Raw genomic sequence first — 23,237 nt, 5'->3', positions numbered from 1 at the left:
GGTCTGCACTTAGTCATTCCTGAACAGGAAGTCCTTAAGATTAAAGATTGTATTTTTATGGTCCTGTGTCTGCCTACCCCTAGCTATTACCTGAAGAGCAATGTAACCAGGATTCAGTTTCTAGAATAGATATCAACAACTCTTAGTGTGTGTGTGTATGTCAGGATGAAAAATAGGAGGAAATCAAAGTAGAGCGACATGGTAAAAGCAAAACTGTAAGAAACAACAACGTGATTGTTCACAATATTGGGAATAAGGTGTACTCAGACAGAGGCGTTTTCTATCTAGAGGTCAGCAGAGTGCTAGATAACTAGAATGTATCTAAATTCAAGCAGAAAATGTGATTTAAATACTCCAAAGCTATTTGCCACTGGACATATATATCCATTTTATAAGGCATGAGGGATCTAAAGTTCTCATTGTCCAGAAAAGCTACGCTTTCTCCCCAGCATTGCAGAAACTGTGTAACGGCACAAGAATGAGAAAGAAAAGTCTAAGCAGAGTAAATTATGTGTCTAGAAAGGTCAGGAATACTGCTTTCATAAACTAATCATTCTGTCAGCTCTATTATTATATGGATGGTCGTATTTTGATTTTGTAGTATTTTATGCTCTATAACTCAAAGAATTACTTTACAAGATCTTCAAAAATGGAATTAGCATTTGAAATTAAAACAGTTATATGCTATTTCAGTATGAACATGTTTTGTCATGGTTTAGTAATTAAATCCAAATTATCTTTTTGAGGCAATTTTGTGACCAATATTTGCATATGCAAACTAAAATTGAATATCTGTGTTCTGTATTGAATCTGTGTATCAGGTGCCATTAACATGTTATCTGAATATCTTGGTTTAGCCTCAGTCAGCAACCAAGCACCACACAGATGCTCGTTCACTCCCCCACAGTAGGATGTCCGAGAGAATTGGAAGGACAAAAGTGAGAAAACTCGTGGGTTGAGATAATGACAGTGTAATAGGTAAAGCAAAAGCTGCACGCAGAAGCAAAGCAAAACAAGGAATTCATGCACTGCTTCCCATGGGCAGGCAGGTGTTCAGCCATCTCCAGGAAAGCAGGGCTCCATCAAGAATTACAGTTACTTGGGAAGACAAACACCTTAACTCCAAACGTCCCACCCCTTCCTTTCCCCCCCCAGCTTTATATACTGAGCATGGTATCGTATGGTATGGAATATCCCTTCGGTCAGCTGTCCTGGCTGTGCCCCCTCCCAGCTTCTTGTGCACCTGGCAAAGCATGGGAAGATGAAAAAGTCCTTGACTAGTGTAAACACTACTCAACAACAACTAAAAAACCTCTGCATTATCAACACTGCTTTCAGCACGAACCCAAAATATAGCCCCTTTCTAGCTACTCTGAAGAAAATTAGCTGTCCCAGCCAAAACCAGTACACTGAATCAATGGGGCTTTAGAACAGCAGCATAAAATGCTTAGACAAAACTGCAGGATGGATGCTTAACTTGTCTGATTTCCTGTACATATGGTGGGACAGAGGTCACTGCCTGACAGATGACTGTAGCTCCTGATCTCTGAGCATGCTGGCTACAAAAGGAAGTCTGAGGCTGCAAACCCACCTGTACCAGGTCTGTGCATTGCCAGGTCACATACTGTTTTAAGTTTGCCTAGATCAAGAGTGGAAAAATGAACACACTTCTGTTAAATTAGCTAGCATATGTTGATATGGAGTTTTATTATACCAGATTTGCAGTGACTGTGGGAGGACAGCCAATATTCAACACGGAATAAGCTACATTGTAACTCAGCTATCAATTTCAGCCAACATTTCCACAGAATTATGTCGTCTCCACTTCCCATCACCAGCTACGTTCCTGTGTCCCTGCTCTATGTGTCCCTGCTCAAGCAGGGGGGTTGGACAAGATGATCTCCAGCGGTCCCCTCCAACCCTACCATTCTGTGATTCTGTGATTCTGTGAAATGATAAGAAACAGAATGATTTAGTACTGTGGTATTCAGTTTTACAAGCATTTTTCAAAATCATTTCTGTCACAGTCCACATTTCAGCTGCCAGAATCTCTCTGAAGACATAACTTAATGCCTTGATGAGTACTGGAGTCTCATATTCACATATTAAGTTAGGAGTTAGAGTATGAATAAGGAACTCCGGAGGCAGGGCTAAAAATCCCAGTCTTCCCCAAAGAAGACATCATGCTAAGAGTAGTAAATATGCTTTCATTCATTGTGTAAGAATAATCTCCAGCTCCAGTAGTTCCATGGAAACGTTATAGACCAAGGCAGAAGAATCCTGCCTTCCTTTAAACATCTTGTAAATGATCAGCTCAAAATTTTGTTGTGAACAAAAGTTTGCTCTTAGGTAGATGTAAAGGTTTTAATGCTACAGATATTTATCTGCAGCATCAGAAATATTAATCATCTCAGACTCTCTTTTCTATCAAATCTTTACCTTCTATCAAACCAAAGAAATGGTTTCACTAAGCAAATGGATGAGGTCAAACTTTAATAAATTAAAAAAGTCGAAAATAAAAGTTTTATTTAACTGCATAAGCTGTTTATGAGGAATAAAGGGTTTTAATCAACCTTGCCATCAACGTTTTGAAAGAGAAAAACCATTTTTCAGTTGTGGCTTGGTCAAATTCTTTGAAGTATTAATGTAACCCTGAGAAACTGGCTATTAGTCTCAACCAATTGCTGGACTTTAGACACAACAAAAACAGGAAAAGTTCAAGAGTCTCTGTTGACTTTCCGCTTGATTGTAACAAACTACTCACTTTCTGGGTTTTCTTTTTTGAAGTGGAATTTTATACAGCAAGGCCAGGCTTTGGTGTTTTGTTTTTTTTTTTCCTGATACACAAAATTCCCACCAACCTGTGCTCTCTCTTTTAGTTCAAACATGAAGGACTGCTGTTTGTACTTAATGCACACACTTCCAATTCTGTTTAATTCAAAGGCACTGCTACAGTGTACCTGAAAGGAAAACCTGGAACATCGATGCATAGGTCAGAAGAAAATCCAGCTAGCAATTACAAGATGTTGTGAAATATCATGGCAATTAAATAGTGTCTACCTATCTAGAGACAGAAAAGTACCATAAGTTCCTGTCACAAACTTTTTTATTGTGCAGTACATTGCTGAAGTGTAAGCACTTAGATAGCCTTAAATAAGGAGCACTCAGATAGCCTTTGCCTTTATTGCCAGGGAAAAAAAAAAAAAAAAACAGCTGAATAAAATATTGTCCCATACATCTAGAAATGCGAGGGAATAATCCACTGATATTAGTAAGCTACCACTGCAAAACAGAGAAAAAGAAAGAGAGGTGCATTAACACCAAGATATTCCACGCTGGGGCAGTCTGACTAAGAAACAACATACCATAAAGCAATCACATACTTCACACAATATTCATATACTTAAAAGGAGTGTTCTTTTATGAGTGCTTTAATACTTTGGGATCATGTGTGTTGTTTTAAAGTTGCATTAGTCACACCCTGGGGAAATGTGAGCTTCCACGCCTGCCCATTTCACTGCTGCACTAGCCTGACCCACAGAATTTACCACATTAAGAGAGGATTTAAATCTTGATTATTTTCACCTATTCACTTTTTTTTTGTTTTTTCATCTAACAGGCCTGCCATCTTAGCATGATGCAGTTCATAAAACTGGTGACCTTTGCCTGGCTTCTTGATTTAAGCAGAAGGGGGAGCAAAGGGACCCTTATGCACTGGTATGAGTCTAAAAATATAAAACAAAACTGTTGGCAGCTCCTATTCAGGTGAAAGGGTTGAGAAAAGCTCTTTCTTTTCGATTCTTATTATGAGGGTGGGCACAACTGCTTCCCATGCTTTCCTGCACAGTCCGGCTCCTCACTCCATCTCTGAGCGCTGAGGAGGGATGCAGCACCCTGCTTGTTCATCCCAGCCTGTTGCACATCCTGCTGGTTTAGGAGTTCATAGTGATTCTGTGCTGTCCTGTGTATAGAGAAATTTAAGATGTTCCCCGTTTTCTGTTCAAAAAGAGAGAGAAAGTGAAAAAAAGAAGCAGAAAAAACCAAACATCTGTTCTACATTTTTGTTCCTAAACAAAACCATCTCTAAATTTTCAACAATGCTTAAAGCTTCAGACAGTTATTTGGAAGAGAAAGTTGATCATTACAACCCCCAGAGATCTCCCAAAACCCATTTGCTGTAACTGCATGGTAGAAAAAAATCTGTTGTTCAGTTCTGGGAGTAGCTCAATGCACTTGCAACCCGATAAGATCTGGATTCCCAGCCTTGGAACCTATGAAACGGTGATACATCATTCATTTTTCCTATGGCAGGGAAGAAAAATGTGTGGGAAAACTGAGAGGACATGGAAAAAGATGGAAAAATAAGATAAAATAATAAAAATGTGTTCAATTAAATGAAAGTCTTCCTGCTTTCACTTCTTTATCTTAGAAAATCCATCACATTTTCTTGTGACTTTTTCCCCTCTTAACATTTTTTATTGCAAATTCTATCAAAATAGTATACAAATTTTAAAAATAAATAAATACAACCTTTCTCACTGTTTCCAACCCATATCATCACCACAAAACACACTTTAGGAGGACTCGAGAACTTCTGAAGATTCACTAACATGAAATCTTCAGGTACACTATTCATCACCTGGCACCTAGCAGAGGTTCAGTAAAATCCAGTAAAAACTAGATCAGGTAAAAATAAACCAGAAAGGAGTTTCTGGCAGTAGAAAAGACAGTGGAGTCATTGGAGGTGAAGGTCAGTGGTCAGAGGAGAGGAGGGATGGTAAATTGAGAGCACAGTAAAGAACAGGATAAATGGTTCTGCTGTGGTAAGGCTGATAATGATGTAGTTAGTGGAAATGGGGAGAGGATATTTAATAATCAGCATAAATGAATAGATTTTGGAGGGTAATCAAGAATGCAATTGGACTGGGAGGAGTACAGGAGGAAGACAGAAGCCCTTGGAGGTTTTGGAGAAGATTTATTTGAACTGAAACTTCAGCTGATTTACATCTCAAGAGAGAACTATAGCTTAATAATTCAAGATATGCCTCCTCTTTAATATTGCAGAATACAATGACAAATGTTATTACACAAACTTCTTAAATGACAATCACAAGATATCTTTAATGCACTCACAATATTAGATTATCTATATTAAGCAGTCACATCCCCAGCTCAGGCCTGTAGTAACATACAGCGGTTCTCTTCCATTTGAGATCTATTGGACCTCCATAATTCAGAACCTGTAAGGCAAACAAGTAACACAAGAAATTTGCTGCATCCTTCTTCTTGATTTTTATTTTAACTGAAATAAAATATCAGCTGTTAAATACAGATATCCAACCAGTTTTCTTTTCTTTTTAACCTCTGAAGTGGTGTCTTGACTAGATGTGTAATACAGGTTTAATTGAACACAATACTGGACTCTTTCTATGCCCAACACTTCCTTTTTCTTTTAATGATCTGCTTTTCTCTTCTCATAACTGTTCCCATTTCCTCTTGATGTCATTGCCACCAATGTTATTCTCTCAAGCAAACTTTTACTATTTCAGCTCTCCCAGCTGCCCTTGCTATTGTTCTCCTCCTCCTTGTATTGCTGTCCTTCTGTATCTTATGACCTTATTACTGTGCAACTCTTAACCTTTTCTTTTGGCAACCATTTGCAGGAAGGATATGAAGGTACTGAACTGACCAGCAATGAGCTAAATATCTTAACTCTCATTACTGACAGCTAGTGCCTGAACTGTGGGATTTTTACAGTAGAAATGAGGGTCAAGCAAGTACAGTAAACAAAGCCTAATGATAAGTGACAATGTGTTCGCCTGTAGAGATGTGGCCAGTGGTTTACTGCAGGGTTCACTGTTACACTGAGTTTTATTTAAGGTTTTAAATTATTACCTGGAAGATGACAGGCTTAATTCAGCTCACAGATGTAGCATACAGGCATCTCAGGCAGCTTGAGAATTATTAGACTAGAATAGGATCAAGGTATACCAAAGTCTGATAACATCAGTGCCTCTGAATAAGAATATGGAGAGAGAGTGGAGACAGAGAGGAAAAACAAATACATAAGAAAAAAAATAAAGCAGAAAACATATTTTCTCTGAAATGTCTTCTCACAGAATTTCCTACAAGTGATAAAGGGCAAACAAAGTGCCAGAACAACTTCCTCTGTTCTGTCCCATCCATAGCTCCTTTCTGGTTGTACGGTTTTGAGCAAGTCATTCCACTTCTGTGATCCAGAGTCCCTTCAATACTACTGTGAATCTGTCCCTGGTTAGGAACCATATCACTGAACTTAATCTATTCTGTAATAGCAGAGGAACAAAATAGGATGTGCAAAATTAAGGTCTGTAGAAAGACCAAGCCACGCAGACTAAAAGAGCAGCTGCTCTGACAAAGATGCTACAGGTAAAACTGCACAGACAAAAGACCAACTACCCATAACTGCTCTCTGCCTTGCAAAAGCAAATGAAAAGTTACTTTGGTTCCTTCTGTATGTAAGGGCCTCTGACATGCAGATAGCCCCCTAAGTCATGGAGTGCTTCCAAAAATTTGGAGTCTACATTCAGTGCTGGGTACCATATACATACCATCAGGAAGTGGTTAGTTAACAGGCAGAACTTGTGGCAAAGTACATACCTATACCACAAATCAAAGATGATGTCACAATTCATGCAGGCTTATCTGAAAGTTCTAACGAAGCTAGGTTGGCGATTAATAACAGTGGACCAACACCAGCATGGCTCCCAGGTTGGTGCAGCATCCTGAGTGAGTTTTGCAGATGCTGTTGAAACCCAGACATAGCAACTTACACAACTTAAGTTTTCACAGGTAGGTTTCTATCACTTGCAGTCACACATTTGAGTTTCAAGGCAGGCATAGATTTTTGGGTGAGTGTTTATTAGAGAGATGACAAGTGAACAAAAGTTATAACAAGTCCACAGTTTGGACTAATAACGGAAACTCAGTCTAAGGAAAACAGCATATCTTCAGTGGAAACCTATGAGAACAGTAATTTCAGCAATTTTGTGGGTAATGAGTCTTTTTCTTCCTGCGCTGTTGTCATGGTTGCATGCTTACACATTCATTAGTTTGTCCTTTGCTAAAAATCACTGGTAAAAGACAGAAAATACTCTCCCATCTCCAGCGGGCCTTCAGTCTTTCTGAACTCACTTCCTACCCCAACAAAAAAAAACACCCCAAGGCGAACCTTGAAGTCACTGAAGTCTAATAAGAGGTAAAGGAAAAAAAATCAGTGTTTGTTTATCATCATATTACCCACTTTAATATTCTGATGTTGTTCTCTAACAAGTGAACAATTTTCTTTCAGTAGTTGGTTCATTTAACTTAAGAAAAGTTAGAAAAATCTTTTTGGTCATTATCACTCAGGCATTCTGCCAAGTCTGTCTGCAGAGGCAAAGACAGCTGGATATCAGGTGCTACATGAATCTGCATTATCTATTTTGCCTCATTTTTAAGTTTTTGTTTGCTTGTTTTGTGTTTTTTTTTAATGGCTACCCTACCACATGACCCTTGGTTGTTTCAGAGCAATAAAGACTGCCTTCTGAAAGCAGTTCAGCACTTCTCAGCCCAGTGCAGCAGAGTATCTATAACATTCCCAAGCAAGACATTGACAGTTACACAGAATCCAAAGCAAAAGGTCAAAACCCCTGCTGTAATCAGAGGTGTTTAAAGTACCCAAGAAGGCAGACATTGAGTAACGCATAGATGAAGGAGAAAGGCAGTTTTCACGGGGAAAAGAAGCGGTAGAATAGAGTAAAACGTAGAGGGAAGGAAGTGTGAAGCCTTTGAAGTTGAGCCACAACTTGGCTAACACTCTGATTTATACACACAATCTTTCTTATTCTTTCCCACAATAAATCACCATTGCACGACAGGTTCTGGTATCTAATGGCTGCACAGGAGGAATTCTTATGCCGTTTTGCTTTTGTACTAGGTAAGCCTCCCTTCTGACTCTTCCCTTCCAACTTCCAGAACTTTGAATCTACATGCAAAGTTTGCAGGCACAAATAGGCTAAACAAATCCACTCAGAAATACCTCTGTGGAGTGATATCATTCTGAGTATTACCTCCAGATTATGTTTTCTACTTTATTTGCTGAATCAGATCCTTAACTAGTGTAAAATTCTCATATTTCAATTGTATTTTCAGGTCTAATTTATCATGTCAATATAGAAAACATAGTCCAGTATCTATTTTGATAGTAGGAATGTAGGAGGGCTGGGGAGAATCAGCAACTGTAGTTTTACAAACTTGAAACCTAATGCAAATGTTCCACATTTAGAGAGGATAAGAATCTCCTGCATTCACTGACATGACCGTAAATTGCTCCACATTGCCAAAAAGGAGGCAGCCAGAGCAGAGTTAATTCAGTAAATAAATTATCACTGTCATCAATGTAACCTGAAAAAAATGCTGTAATTCAGAACTGAGGCCTGAGGGTACACGGAACTATTGCAGCGTCTTGCTATTAAAGTATCTGATTTCGCTAAATCTTATGAAGCACCTGCTACAAGCATTCACTGTCTATAGTGAGTAAGTTCATCTACCTGGGAAGTGTTATGGGAGATGATGATGCAACCACAAGCTATCTGAAGCCATTGGTGCTTTTGAAGAGTCTGCATGAGACCGTGGAGGAAAGTATAACAGTATCAAAAGTAGTTAAAGCATATTGAGGCAACAACCATTACATCTCTGCTTTGCATGTGGGGTGTCTGGATTGCTTACAAGGCCATTGTACTGGTTTTGGCTGGGATAGAGCTAAATTTCTTCACAGTAACGTGTATGGGCTGCGTTTTGGATTTGTGCTGAAAACAGTGTTGATAATACAGGGGTGGTTTTGCTGAGCAGTGCTTACACATCATCAAGGCCTTTTCTACTCCTCGGACTGGCCCCCCAGCAAGTAGGCTGAGGATGCACAAGAAGCTGGGAGGGGACACAGTTGGCACAGCTGACCCCAGCTGACTAAGGGGATACTCTGAACCATATGAGGTCATGTTCAGCAATAAAACTGGGGGAAGGTTGGTGGGGGGAGGGACACCACTGCTTGGGGACTAACTGAGCATTGGGCAGCTGGTGGTGAGCAACTGTTTTCATTTGCATCACTTGTCTTACGTGGGTTTCATTTTTCTCTCTTTTAGTTATTTTTTGTCTTTTCCTTACAATATTATCAATTTATCAGGGATTGATCAATAAATTTGTCAGGCAAGGATAGAAACAAGATAACTTGACTACTCAGTCTGGTGCCTAATGTTAGTCAAATAGCCTAGGAAAGTAATCTTCATTAATCACAAATTTACAATGCTCCTGTCATTGTCAGCCTACGAGCTAATGATTGCCACAAGTTTGATGTTAAAAAAGTGGAACATCTAATAGCACAAAGAAACAATTTGCTTGTGACAGAAAAAAGCAATGGGAGAAGATGGTTTATCATACTTTATTTACACTTCAAATAACTTTTATCTAACTATCTGAATAAATGAGACTCCAAAGACAGTATAGGAGAATATGATCTTCTATCAATCTGTTATTTGTTTTTCTATGTGTGGAAGAACAGTACAAGAAAAAAATTAAAGTACAGTTGAAAATATATATGCATTTATATATATGCACATGAGTGTATATATACATAAATATAGGCACACTTCAGCTAGTATCACTACACTTGTGCTACTCCTATCAAATGGCACCCTTTATATTGATAGGGATTTCAAATCATCCCCCAAACTGGAACAGAAATGCCAGTACTTCATTTTGGTTCTAAGCCTTTCCTCCAACGTCATGACACTTTTGTGGGGATGCATGCACATTTGGGTAACGCTTCCTGTATTCCACTGTACAGACCCTTAGTGTAAGTACTGTGACCAGCACAGGCATCATCAGTCGTCACAGTCACTACATACAGAGACCTATTGGTAACCTTAGCCCAGGAGAGAACAGACTGCACCTTCCCTTTCCCCACGTCACTCACACAGACAGCTAAGCAGCAATGGGCTTCTGCACCAAATGTTGCTCTGCTGTAACCTAGCTCAGTTCAAATCCTGTCATTCCTTTTCTCATTGTTACTGGTAACTGCGTCAAACATGGGGAAAAAAAGAGCTTGCTTCACTATTTTCTCTTAACTGAATTCATGGATTGCCACAGAATATACACAAGACCTATTTGAACTGAAAAAAAACCTGCACCATTGAAGAATCTCACTAGCTCTTGCTAAGCATACAGGAAAAGTCAGTCCAGAATCATGTTATTGCAGTCTTTTGGGAGTAGAGAGGGCCATCACTCTGGAATCTGCTCCTGTTCACTGGAGGAGATGCTTTCACTTTGATCCCAGAATGGCTGTATTACTACAGTGCAAATTCAGTGATAACATCGTCATATTGTTGCAATTTAAGGTAGGTGAATCAGCTGAATCATGATAAATCATTGCATATTCCTATTGCAAAAATCTTATAAAATGTGTTTACTTAAATATTTTATCTGAACTTTAAATTAATACATTCTCTTATTTTGCCTTGGAAGCCACAAAAATTTGTTCATAAGGCTAAGTCTTTAAAATGTAGTCACATCATTAAAGAATGCACAGCACTCAACATCTTACAAATATGTGCCCACACATGGTGTAAGTAGTGTCTTAAAATGCTGTGCCTCTACCTAACAGCACTGCTGCTGATTAAGGTCTGTGCACGATTTGGACATGATTCTTAACAAAAAGTATTTACTAGGTGTTAACACAACTGAAAAAGGTAAAAGAAAGGTTGTTTTTGTGGAGACAGCACTGCTCTGGGACACCAGACCTAGTTTTAGTACCCTGGATCAACCACAGAGCTTCCCACAGAGTTCCCATTTGGCTTCAGGGGAGATTCTTCACCTACCCTGTGATTCGGTTCCCCAGGAACAAAACAAAGACATTTTCTTATCGCACTGGGATGCTATAAGGACAAAACTGAGTAACTGTGATATGCTCACATGCTAGAGCAGACAGCCACGGAAGTACTTAGACCGACAGTAAGACACACAACCCAAAAGTTTAACTCAAATTATCTGATACATTCTAAGGGCTCTTATCTTTAAAGGGAAGCCTTTCTATAAGCAAACCAAATGATCTAGTCTCAGGCTAACTCGGCTAAGTGGGATCTTTCTTCTTTCCTTTGAACAGGTTTCAAAGTAAAACAAGATAAGCAGAAGCTCCTTAGAGGACCTATCTTCACAGAGAGCTGGGATGTGACAAGAAGCGCAAAGTATCTCTAATTTCAGGAGCAAAAGCTGTAGTTTGGAAGGGTGAGATGTAGTGTTTACACCCACAATAGATAAAAGAAAGAAATTCCGAGTCCTCAGAGGATGTGCTACAGGGAATTCTTTTCCCTTTGTTTTTCCCGTTGTTTTAAGTGTAGACAGATGCCAATCAATGAAATATGTATCCTGCAGGAATTTGCTGAAGGATCCCCATAAGACTAAACATATACCTTTGCTTTCTGAGATGGATCCATTCATGTGTAATTTACAGCTGCTACTAAATAAATTAATCTCCTTGAAAATTATTTTTTATTAATTGATCAGCACAAAAACATACTGCTAGTAAGTTTTTACAAGAGTTGTTTTGGCTGAAAACGTATACTTATTATACTAATTTAAATGCCTGTCATGGGTTTTATGACAAAACAATGGCAATATTGAAATGTGAAAACACATTTCTATAAAAAGTATTTTGAAAAGTCAGGATTTCTATCATGATCTTAAATATGACTTATACTGTGTTCAGTAATAACCTCATCCTACTCTCCAATAAGCAGTGCATGGCTTAACATTTGTGTATGCACATTTTTAACAGACAGTTTTCTGAGTAAATTTAGCAAGTTTTTCTATTCTGAGAAAGACTGTAAGCTGATTATTCTCTTTTAAAGAAAGGCATTTTCCTGCACTGTAGACTGAGACTTAATGATTTGTTCTAAGTATTTGACACTCGTTACCGAGGCAGTTCCCCATCCCAACTATTATTACACAACTATCTTCTCTGCAATGATACACAGTAATTTTGTGTGTGCTCAAACTCCTGTCTCAGTCAGTTTATCATTTTTGTACCAAGGCTCTCTGGAGAGACTTATAGCACCTGCCAGTAGTCCCCTCTCTATAAATATAGACTAACAGCCATCGTTGTTCTTCAGCACACACTGAAGAAAAACAGTTATAGCTTAACAGGTCAGACATGTTTGTATATTACCTCACAAGTTCATGTCCCATCAATACCAACTGTGAATCAGCCTCATCACCTGACATATTTACTGTTCTGCAGATAATAATAGATTTGAATCTCATTCCTCCACTGCTTTGCCACTTGGGTAGATCAGATGTGTGTCTTTTGAAGTCACAGATTTTTTGTCCTAGAACAACAGCACGAAGCAGATTTCCCTGATGCAGATCAATCCAGGAATAAAGTTCAACAAGGGATGATAGTCCAAGTGAGAGATGCGGGTTTTTTCTTTGCATCTTCTTTATTATTATTTTTTTATGCTGGTGGGGCATGGGAGAGAGATGTCAGAGAACCCATCTGCATGAGCATGTTTTGATAAGCTGCTCGATATTGACATTTTTCAGTCTCAAAAAAAGGCTCAACTCCATCTCTGTCCAAAATTTCTAAAAAATAATACAGTCACTGTGTAATAGAACATAATGAAAATAAAACGAAAACCATTTCTAGAATTTAAGTACCTAATCTTAACATACTAGTATGGCAGTATTAGTCTACATCTGAAGCAAAATTTTGCCCAGAATTTAACAAGATCTGTAAATTGTGATACATCCTGCATTCACAGTTTCCAGTGAGGAACATGATATGCAGTACTTGACTGGTCCAACAATGAGAAAGTTAAACAAATATCAGTCTGGTCAAACAGATCTCAATAAAATAACTAACTCTGATTTAGCATGTGTCATTCAGGAATACCGTTATACACTGTATAACATAAATACAAGGGAAGAATATGCTATATATTCCTTTGCTTGTCACTAAACACCCTCAGATATCCATATCTAAGGGGGGGAAAACCCACAAAAAAAGCCAAAGAACATTTATTGCAACTGTAAAACCCCTCATTTAATCTCCTAGCATGATTATGCTATCTAGAAAAAAGTAGGAAAAGGTTCCTTCTACTCTTCCTTCTCTCACATTGCCTGGTTACCTATCCTAAAGTAAAAAAGACCTCTACTAAAAGGCACAGCTTTTCAGATAAATCCCTAGAAATACTGACATTTCTTATAAAACATTTAAATTCAGATTTCAACAGGGAGATGTATCCCAGCTATCTAATGTTTTTAAAACTCTGGGGAAAAGTTGCCCTCTCTATTAAAATCCATTCAATTAATTTAAAACTCCTGTAAATGAATTGTGTGTGATCTTTTGCGACATTCCTCCATCTTTCATGCTAACAGCCCTGGGATATGTAAGTTCAACCAACTTGGCCTGAATCTACTGCAAAACCTCCTCTAAAAGTGGCAGCTGGTAGGTATAGGCCTGGCATCCGGGGTGAAATTAGCGTCGCCTACACTGAATTAGTCCGAATTAACATGATGTAACAATCGCAGGAACTTTCTTTCTGAGGCTGACAAAGTAAGGCCCTGAGCTCCATCACCTTCCCTCGCCCCCTAATTGAGCGCGGGTAATGAATATACATGTTAACCAGCTCCATTCTTCCTTCTGCGTTTGGCTGTGGCGCTGCCCTGCGGCCTGTGCGCCATTGTTTAACTGAAGGGTGCAGGACATAGACTGAAGGATTGCTACCCAGATGTTTCAAGCCACCCACAGAAAGTTGTCAATGGGCTATAAATTTGTGAGGGGAGAGGAAGATTTGCAAAAGAATTGGAGGCAACCACGGGGAGAAGCTTGAATAAAAGGAGCTCTGCTGGTGGTACGGTACCAGTAGGTGGACAGGCTGAGGGCTTTCCTGTGGCAATCTGTTCCCTGCTAGCCATGAATTTTAACTAGCTGTACACAGAGTGATTGCTTTACTTGTTTAGACTTCTGGTTTTATTGACACACAGCCATGTAGTTAAACAAAGGTCGGAATTACCGAAATGCCATAAACTGCCTACACACAAGCATTCAGAAAAGGAAGCGGCTGGTTTACCGACACGGGGGTTTTTTAAATCCTTGTGCAATCACATTGGGGATTTTCTTTTCTTTTTTCTTTAAATTCCATGTGGTGTTAACTTCCATTAATGATTACATTTCTCTCTTTATGTAAACAATATGTGCTGAATTTTTTACATTTGTTTTAAGTATAGATTACGAAGAAGGAGACAATTTTAATCCTAGACAATTTAGGAAAAAAATTAAGGTCCTGATTCCACCATTTTTCTTCATACTGAGTAAAAACACCCCACTAAAGTTCAAACTGTAGGCTGTCAAACTCAAGACAGGGCAAGCATTTTTATGTCACCATAAACCAACCACAGTTAGATTGTACCAGCAAGACCCACACGTACATGGATGCCAGCACGTCTTGCACCAGTGGGACTTGGCTGCCCTCCTTTCCCCAGGCCTCTCAGCTCCCCATATTACCTAAACTGGCTCCCACTGCAGTCCAGTTTCTCCTCCAGATTATGTTGTACATACCTACTAATTATCCACTGATTTCCTATTACCTTTATAGGCGGCAGCAGCAGTGGTGCAGAAGACCACTGCTGCCCTTTCCATCAGAGCTGCCTTGATAAGGGGGAGTTGTGTTTCTGAGATTATAGTCTAAACAGGAATAGCCACACCTGATTCTAATTTTCCTTAGATTTTCCCTAGTGGATTTATTACCTAAGAACAGAAGCTCTCTGGCTTTTACTCTGGTGCATCACTTTCCTGCATACCATATTGCAAGAAATTGTTGCAAAGGAATTTGCCACCAAGATTATCTTCCTGGGGCTTTTCATGCAGGAGATGGCCCTCAGGTTTGACTTTTTAACTCAAGAATCTTTAAAATTATCTGAAACTAAAATCAATTAAAATCAGCATGATATTAAAGCTTAAGAAAGTTCCAATACATGAACTAAAATTTCAAATATAATAGAATGTATATTAAAGAAAATTACACTGAGAGATAAACTCCTCCTGTTATAATGGTCTCCAGATGATCAATAAAAGCAGGGTGTGGTATCACAGAAGATTGACCAGTGTGTTGGCAGAGAAGGCCTGTGTACTTCATAATAAAAGCCCTTTGGGGTCAGACATCCTTGTTTTTAAACAGTATTATTTATCATCAGAAAGGCAAAAACCTATTATGAAACACAGTAACTGACATTAGGGTTTATGCTTATACACAAGATTGAAATACCTTAAAACACCTGATTTAAAACTAAGGAAGTGCATATTAGAGGTATTTGTTTAATTTACAGCAAAAATCACAGATTGTTCACTTCATATGAGGTCTCACCCTGAAGCCTCCATAAAAGACAGCATGACTGCATGACAGAGCACAAATGTCACGCCAACAAACAGTGCCCTTTGGCCATAATACTTATAATATGATCGGAAGGTCCATGGCCAAGATGAACATAACCAAAGATCCCAATTGTATCAAACTCATGCGCTCTGAATTTTATGGAGCATCAAGTTAGCTGATACTTTAAGTTAGAAAAGAACAGTCAGCTCTGGCTATGTAAGGATTGCTTTCCTTCTCCAGGGTTAAAAATCCTTTCAGATGTTACAGAAGATAAACAAACAGACAAACGAACAAACCATTAGACTGGATCTTGAGGACAAGTAATTTATAGTATTTGTAGTCTTCAAGCCCAGGATGCTCTGATTGTGCATGATGTTCCCTATCCCCTTACATGCCTTCTATAGGCAAATTCAGTGGCTGAAGTTGAGTTTTCAGGTTAGTTTTAAAACCTACATTATACATTTAGGGTAAGATTTTTAAAGACGAGGCATTTTGAAGTACATTACATCTGACTCAAGCTAACAATGAATTTCTCTGTGGTCTTACTGGATGAAAAGGAAGTCTTGGGTGAACCTGTTCTCTTTAATCACAGTGAAATAATACTCTTTGATTTTCAGTGCATGTCATTCACAGTTATTTATAGGACAATGCTGGAAGTCAAAACAGTCATCAAGGGTTAGCAGATATTAGACTTAACATCATACGTTTTCATTAATGGGCTTAAATGAACAAGTAAAGAAATACTCCAGTGATTAGGGCTATTAGAAAACTAGTCACTCATATCAGCCACCAAACACAAGTCTCAAATTTCCATTTAAAAAGTATTTTCTGTCTTAACAAATGATTATTTGGTCACAATATGATTTTCTGAGAACAGCTAAATTATGATGCATCACTAAGTACTGATGGCTTAAAAAAATTAATTGCCTGTGTCAGACTCTTCCTAAAAATCAGGCACTAGAATCTAAGCAGCTAAAACTATTATTTCTACAAATATAGCTGGTTTTAAGCAACATTACAGTCTTTTAAAAGCCCATTGCCATCTGCTCTGTCAAAGTAATAAATGAAGAAGTTGGATTTACATGTGGCACTATGTTAAATGAGGTAAAGTTCAGGACAGAGTTTCACTTCCCAGCAGATGGGGATCTCCCAGCAGGGATGGAAGTCAACAAAGAGGGTAGCAGGGGGTTTCCATAAATTCATGTGATCCCTGGGCAGAACTAAATGGATTAAATAACAAGGACTCTAGGAGTTAAGCTGTATCTTGTTATACCAAGATGTCTCTGCATATTAGGTACACAACAGTTATTCATCCTTTCTTCATACAGTAGAAAAAACATGCTATCTTTTTTCTTTGAATTTTGAGCTTGTTTTGTGTCACAAAGACAAAGCACAAGACAAACTATAAATCTCTCCTACACAATAAGAAGATATTGAAAAGTCTATGTTATCATAGAGAAAAGTAAAAAGTATCTGCGGGTACTATGGTTTCACTCACATGTCCTAAAAATGCTATCATTCATTGTTCATTAATATTTGTATCACAGGGACTTATTGTTAGAGGTTGTAAAAAGTTTATTCTTATTATTTATCTTTTTCACTGGAAGAGTGGACAATTTTGCTGCAAGTTTCCCTTGTTTTGCTAACTTCTATTTATCACCCAGATTCATCTCACTCAAGCAATTTAATGATTAAACGGTAGTGTTTAAAGAATGAAAATATACATGGGAAAATGCTTGGATGAGTACAATACATATCTTTAAAGTTTTTTTGTGTGTAAGAGGGCAAAGAAATCTGTACTGAGAGTTTGGGGGTTTATTTTAGGACCACTGAGCTTGAACAAAAAAATTGAATAGCCAGTATTACAATGCATTACAGTGAACAGATATGTTTGCGTTCAAATAGACATTCATGTTTGCTCCTAACAGCATTCCAAAATAAGTCTCTTGAATGTTTTTATGCTTTGTCTGACATGGCTTCCAACACTCGTTGTAACAAACACCTGATCTGGAGTGAGAGTTTTGAGCTTGGCTTGTTTGTTGGTTTGTTTTTTTGTTTAAATTTACTTGCTGAAATCATTCAGTTATTTTCATCATGGGGCTGTAGTATCAAGATCACTGCTTCCTTTACCATAGCATGGCAAGATTGTTCTTTTTTTCGCTGTTTCATGGCATTGGATTTTCAGTAGAAGAAAACCTAAATTTGTCTGCTTATGGTTTCTATAGGTCGTATAAACCAGCTATTTGCTGTGCAGCTGATTTGGGATGTTGTATTTCACTTAATTCCAACTCAGACAAACACAAAGAAAGTGTTTGCTCCTGTAGCAGAAGTAACAGATGTTTGTTTAGTCTGAATTATATTTTAATTAAGCAAAATTATTTGAAATTATACTTGGTGTTTATATAGAGATGTGCATGGTTTTAGGCCTAATACAGATGTATGCACATCTAAGCAGATGTATACCTGTACACGAGTTTCAGATGGTTTTATTTAGAGATATCACCACAGGGCCTATGTCACTTGCTTGCCTGACTGCTGAAAAATAGTTTCTTCACTTAGGAATGATGACTGCTTAAATAATATAGAATAATTAATATGAATATTACAGATCTTAAAATATTATTGTTTATGTACTTTTCTGTTATAACACTCTTTTGTACACTTTCTGAGACAAAACCTCATGCAAGAGAATTCATTTCCCGAGACGGCAATGCATTTCCAAAAGTCCTTTGTTAAGATGACAGGCATCAGCCACGTTTTTCCCATGTTACCAAGTCTTTGCATGTAAAGAAGTTTAAGGGGAGGATCTGTTTGTCAAAATGAGTTAACTTCATCATAATCTCAACCAAAATTCTGGCACACATTCATTTTCATGTCTCCTCTAAAAGCGTATGGCAATTTGAACAGCTGTTAACTTTGAACTGACTGGCTTAGGGTCTCCTGAGAAGAAAAAAAACAAATCCAACAGAAGAGTGTAAGCTGACAGGAACAGACTGCCCAGTCTCTGCAGCAGTAGGACCAATTTCCTACTGCAGAAAACTGCGAGCCATCCAGCTCCTGACTGATCCCGACCACACAAACACACGGTGGGATATTGCCAGTTGATTTGCTGATGAGCACCTACAGACAAGATAAGGGTGATGTGAGGGTAGAGTCAGGCTACAAGCGCTGAACCTCTTGCACATTTTTGTTTTCACACTCAGCCAGGCTGTCTTCTATATCTGTCTCCCTGCTTCCTAGCATTACTCTGGTTATGAGCGGATGGGATAGCATGTACAGTTTGGGCATTGAATTATGTCCTTCTGCTCCTACTTTGTTTGCAATATGCGTATTTATTTCAAAGAATATTTTTGAAAGCCTCGGGGTTGGTTTTTTTTTTTTAAGAAAGCTGCAACAATAGAAAGATGGGTCTTTCATTTGCTTCCCCTGAAGTCAGCCTCCAGCTCCTATTGTTTTCAGAAATGAAGGATCAAGTTCATGACATGTTTACAAGACAATACAAAGGAAAAGCAGAAAACATAACAAAAGTATAAATATCTCTATACACCTATCTATATATAAAAGTAAAAACTTTTAAAGCAGTCTGTTTGTTCCTACTTCAAGAAATACACAAATGGTCCTATTAACATCTGAATACACTGTATTGCATTGTTTGACTGAAAGGGAAGGAAAAGAAAAGCAACAGAAAGCTTAAGAGCACTTGAAAAGTGCGATACAGGATTGTGCAGTGCTAGAGAAGGGAATATTGAAGACAGGCTTGGATCCTGAAGTCATTTTGTGAAAGGTTCTTTGTGTGGACTTCTTCAGCGAGCATGGGGCTGTCTCAGAGCATCTTCCTGACTTCAGAGTGTATCTGAGCTGTGGATCTTCACAGGAACCACAGATGCAAGCTCACATAGCAGCTTAATCCCTACATGCGCTTAAGGGAACACATGTCCTGAGGCCTCCCCAGTCACTTTTTGGAATGTCTTCCTAGTCTGATTGTATTTTTTAGCAGTGTCCTGCTTTTATTAGCCTCAAAAGCCCATGCTCCGTGATCATAGAGTATTATTATTCACTGACATGGACTATTTTAAAGTGACTACAATTTGTCAACTCCCCATGAGTGCCTGTGGCTGTCAAAAGTGCCAGGAAGCTTAGTTCATGTCTGAATGCCTTCTGTCTTTTGTAGCTTCTCAGCCCTTGCCATATATCTTCCAAATGTGTATTACAGCTGGGAAAAAGGGCAGCCATAGGTTATAGTTGATAGTCCTGGTATTTTTATGCTGTGATGTAAAACAATTTTACCCTGTCATTTTCCCCTCCAAATAGCCATTGCTATCATAAGTAAGGGTACTTTCAGAACTTCTGCAGTCATTGAGTCTCATTACTTCACAACAAAACCTGACATTTTGCTTTAAAATTATTGAAAATTAGTAGTACAATCTAATTAATTTTGTTCAGAAAATAATGCATTTAAATTCTACCTCCCTTCTGGAAAAGGGAGGATTCCAGCCCTAGGAAAAGATAAGTTTTGTTTATATTTTCACCAAGCTATTTTTAAGTGCCTTAGGTTAGACTCATAAGGACTCAGGCAATGGTGAGAAATGCAGGTCATACCTTCTAGACACCTTGCCTCTTATTAGGACCCACCGCCCTGAGTCAAATTAAATTAGATGTCTTGTACAGAACACATGAACAACACATAGTTTTAAAGGAGCCTCCAGAAAAAGCTTAGTCATGAGGCTATACATTACTCTGAGGTGACAGAGTTCGGGCATTAAGCTAGTCATTTAGATGTTAGGCATCATCAAGACTTAGGTAAATACATGCACAGACAGGGGCAGGGCTTTAAGAAACATCACAGACAGATGCCTACCTATTTTGGTCCCTCAAGCACTGAGACGCAGAAAACATATGCTCAAGGTTCTTAAAAGCTTGCGTTAGACCTCCAAATTAGGCAGCAAGGTCTAAAATCTGTCCTAGTCTTTTATCAGATTTAACCTTAAACTGCTTCAAATGTCAATCGTTACTTGAAGAGAGGTGAGCTGTGCAAAATGATCCAAATATTGCTATTTTAAGGTGGAAACATGCCGTTTCAATATTAGTACCAGCAGAAAGATGAAACAAAAACACCCACTTTTTAAAAACAGCAGCTACCCAAGCATTTCTTTGGTAGTTTAATTATCCCTTATGATTTTCCTTAGGGTCAAACTTCCCTTTACATAGTACATACAGAACTACATTGAATTTGCTGACAAATGCTATATACAATGTAACAAAGCTGAAAAACAAAGGAGTTAATGTGATCTTAAAGATGTTCATGAAAGACCTTTTACTTTTTAGATGGCAGATTCCATTGCTTTGACTCAGTGTAAGTCTGTAAAACAAGTTTCAGATGTAACCTACATTATGGTGTCATGTTAGAAGAAAAATATCTTGTCCAAAAGTGTGCAAAGAATTATAACAATATTTTCCCTCAGCTGGCTACTTGTGAGCAAGATGCTGAAAAGTGGAATTATCACTTCTTGGGAGAAGCTATTTTAAAATTAGTTTTTAATTACATAGTGAAATAAAAGTAAGTCTTACTGTTCCAAAAGATAAATTTCATTTAGAAAAATAAAACCCAGAATTTTTTGTTTTTAATTGTTTTTAAAGTTACTTTCGGAAACCATAAAATATATATTTTAAACTTTAAATTTTTACACAGGAATTATCAGTAAAATTGATTCCACTTCATACACTGCAGATCAAGGGCAGAATTGATTCAACTGTCCTATACAGTGTTTGTGATTTTTCATCCAAAGATGGTTATTTATAGTTAGTGTGAATTTTCACATGCACAATAAAATGGAAGAAAAACATACAAACATTTTCTGTAACTGAGATAAGCCTTTCATCGTGAACTTTCCACTCAGCATGGGTGACCAGAACCTAGGAAATGTGATTGTTTCATCAACATTGACCATAAATATCCATTTACACAGATGTAAGTTCAGAACAAATCTGGTAAAGCCCACGAACGTATTCTGGATTTTCAGCAGCCAGTAGAGATGACAGTAGAAGCGTATCCCTGGCTGCCCCTGACAGTGTTTCACTTAAGTGTTATTTAAAACAAATTTCCAGTGCAATAAAGCCTCTCCCCTCTGCAAACGTAAATTATATTTAATATGCCTGGGAACAAGCGAGCCTGCCAAAGTCTGAGGCAAGCCAGCCTTTATGACTTCAGTCCGTTCTCAGCCCTTGATTACAATTTGATTTCCTTTGGCATCAAAAGACAAACTATTTTAGTGAACAATGTTCTTCCTTTACCAAGAGTGAGCTCTAGTTACTTGGCAGAAGGCCTATTTACTTGCAGACAACATGTCCAACCTCCCAGCAATAGCAGACCCGTGGACTTTGATTTAAAGCAGCACAAAGTAAGAAAAACAGAACAGAATGTATATTGCTCACTTGAGAGGCTTATTGTTTAAACGGCCTACTTATCATTAGACTGTGCTCCAATCCTCAACACTTTCTTTTGTGTACTTTATGTCAGACATATGGCCACGTTGGGATGCTGACAGCAGTTTTAACACTGCTGCACTATACATACTACTTGTAATTTGTTCTATCTTATAGTTGGGGCTTTCTTCAAAGAAGAAAGTGAATTTTAAACACTGCTGTTAATAACCGTAACCCTCTGACAAGGAGTTATAAAAGTGATGTGCTTGGAATGATGGCAGAGATCATTCATCTACACTGGGAGGCTCGTAGATGTTAAAGCATTCAAAATGAAGCATCTATTATAGTAAGAAATGAAACCCACAACCGCTCCTGAATTCAGTAACACAAAATAAAATGTTCCCATACTCTTAACTCCCCCCTCCCACTATGTCACAAGAAACAAAAAAAGGAGAAACACATTTCAAACAGACACAAATTTCACTCAGCCTTTTTGTTTACCTCCACCTTTGGGTAACCATATATCTCCCTTGGGGTTGTAATAGCATGCTTTCCCCCTTCTCATCACTATCTGAGCACCAAGAATGCCCTTTTACCACTTTTTCTGTTTGTTTGTTTTACTTAAGTACCGTAAACCAGATCTAGTGATTAGGAGGGAAGAGCAGGTGAGATAGCACTCCTGTCCCAGGCAGTCCTGCCCTCCCTGTCCAGGCAGGAGCCTTCCTGCCTGCAGAGCAGCACCCGGGTTTCCTTGTTCTTTCCCCTAGATCTTCCCTGGGGCCAAGGTGCCTCCTGAACAGATTGGGCTCTTCTTTGATTTCAGCTGAATTCTACACCTTACAAGACCTTATCAGCTCCACTGTAGAGTAAGAGGCTTCCAACAATTATGTTCTTACATTAGAAAACGCTCTTTCATTTGCAGGAAAAAAAACATGAAGAAATATCCTGTTTAGGGACTGTTCTGTTTAAAAAATCCTGATAAAAATATTGATGTCAAAGCTGTATTTAATTTTTAATTATTTTTTTTTAATCAAAAGTGGAACAAAAGAATTACAGGTCTGAATCAGAGCACAATATTTCAGTGCTCTCTAAGCAGAACATATCCATCGATCTACTATTGTTTCGTGAAAATTTCAGTCAGTTTTGGAATTTTAAAAAACACACTTCAATCTCAGATTTCCCAAAGAATAGACATAGCAAAGTTTAACCAGTTTCGCTCAAGATCAAAATCCAGCTGAACAGAAGAATGAGATTAGGTAACAACCTCCTTCACTACTATAGCAAAGATGCACTAGACTGAAACAGAAATGAACATCACATAATTATAATACCAGGTAAAACAGTCAAAATAATGAGAAAAATCACATGTTT

At 38.2% G+C, this 23,237-nt stretch overlaps 1 long non-coding RNA gene across 1 annotated transcript in view; it reads right to left on the bottom strand.

Annotated features, from left to right (window-relative positions):
* Nucleotides 1-2,811: 2,811 nt before the first annotated feature.
* The window catches only part of LOC142056146 (uncharacterized), a 43,982-nt gene continuing 23,556 nt past the window's right edge, over nucleotides 2,812-23,237 (bottom strand). Inside the window, exons 4-5 of the long non-coding RNA XR_012660238.1 lie at nucleotides 5,134-5,240; nucleotides 2,812-3,996 (exon numbers count right to left, since the gene is read on the bottom strand). This is a non-coding gene — a long non-coding RNA (uncharacterized LOC142056146). The remainder of the gene's footprint in view (nucleotides 3,997-5,133; nucleotides 5,241-23,237) is intronic.

Source organism: Phalacrocorax aristotelis, chromosome 1 (assembly GCF_949628215.1).
Source record: "Phalacrocorax aristotelis chromosome 1, bGulAri2.1, whole genome shotgun sequence".
In the NCBI taxonomy this organism is placed as follows: Eukaryota; Metazoa; Chordata; class Aves; order Suliformes; family Phalacrocoracidae; genus Phalacrocorax; species Phalacrocorax aristotelis.
The sequence above is the reverse complement of the archived record's forward strand: the minus strand, read 5'-3'. Positions and strand labels throughout refer to the sequence as shown.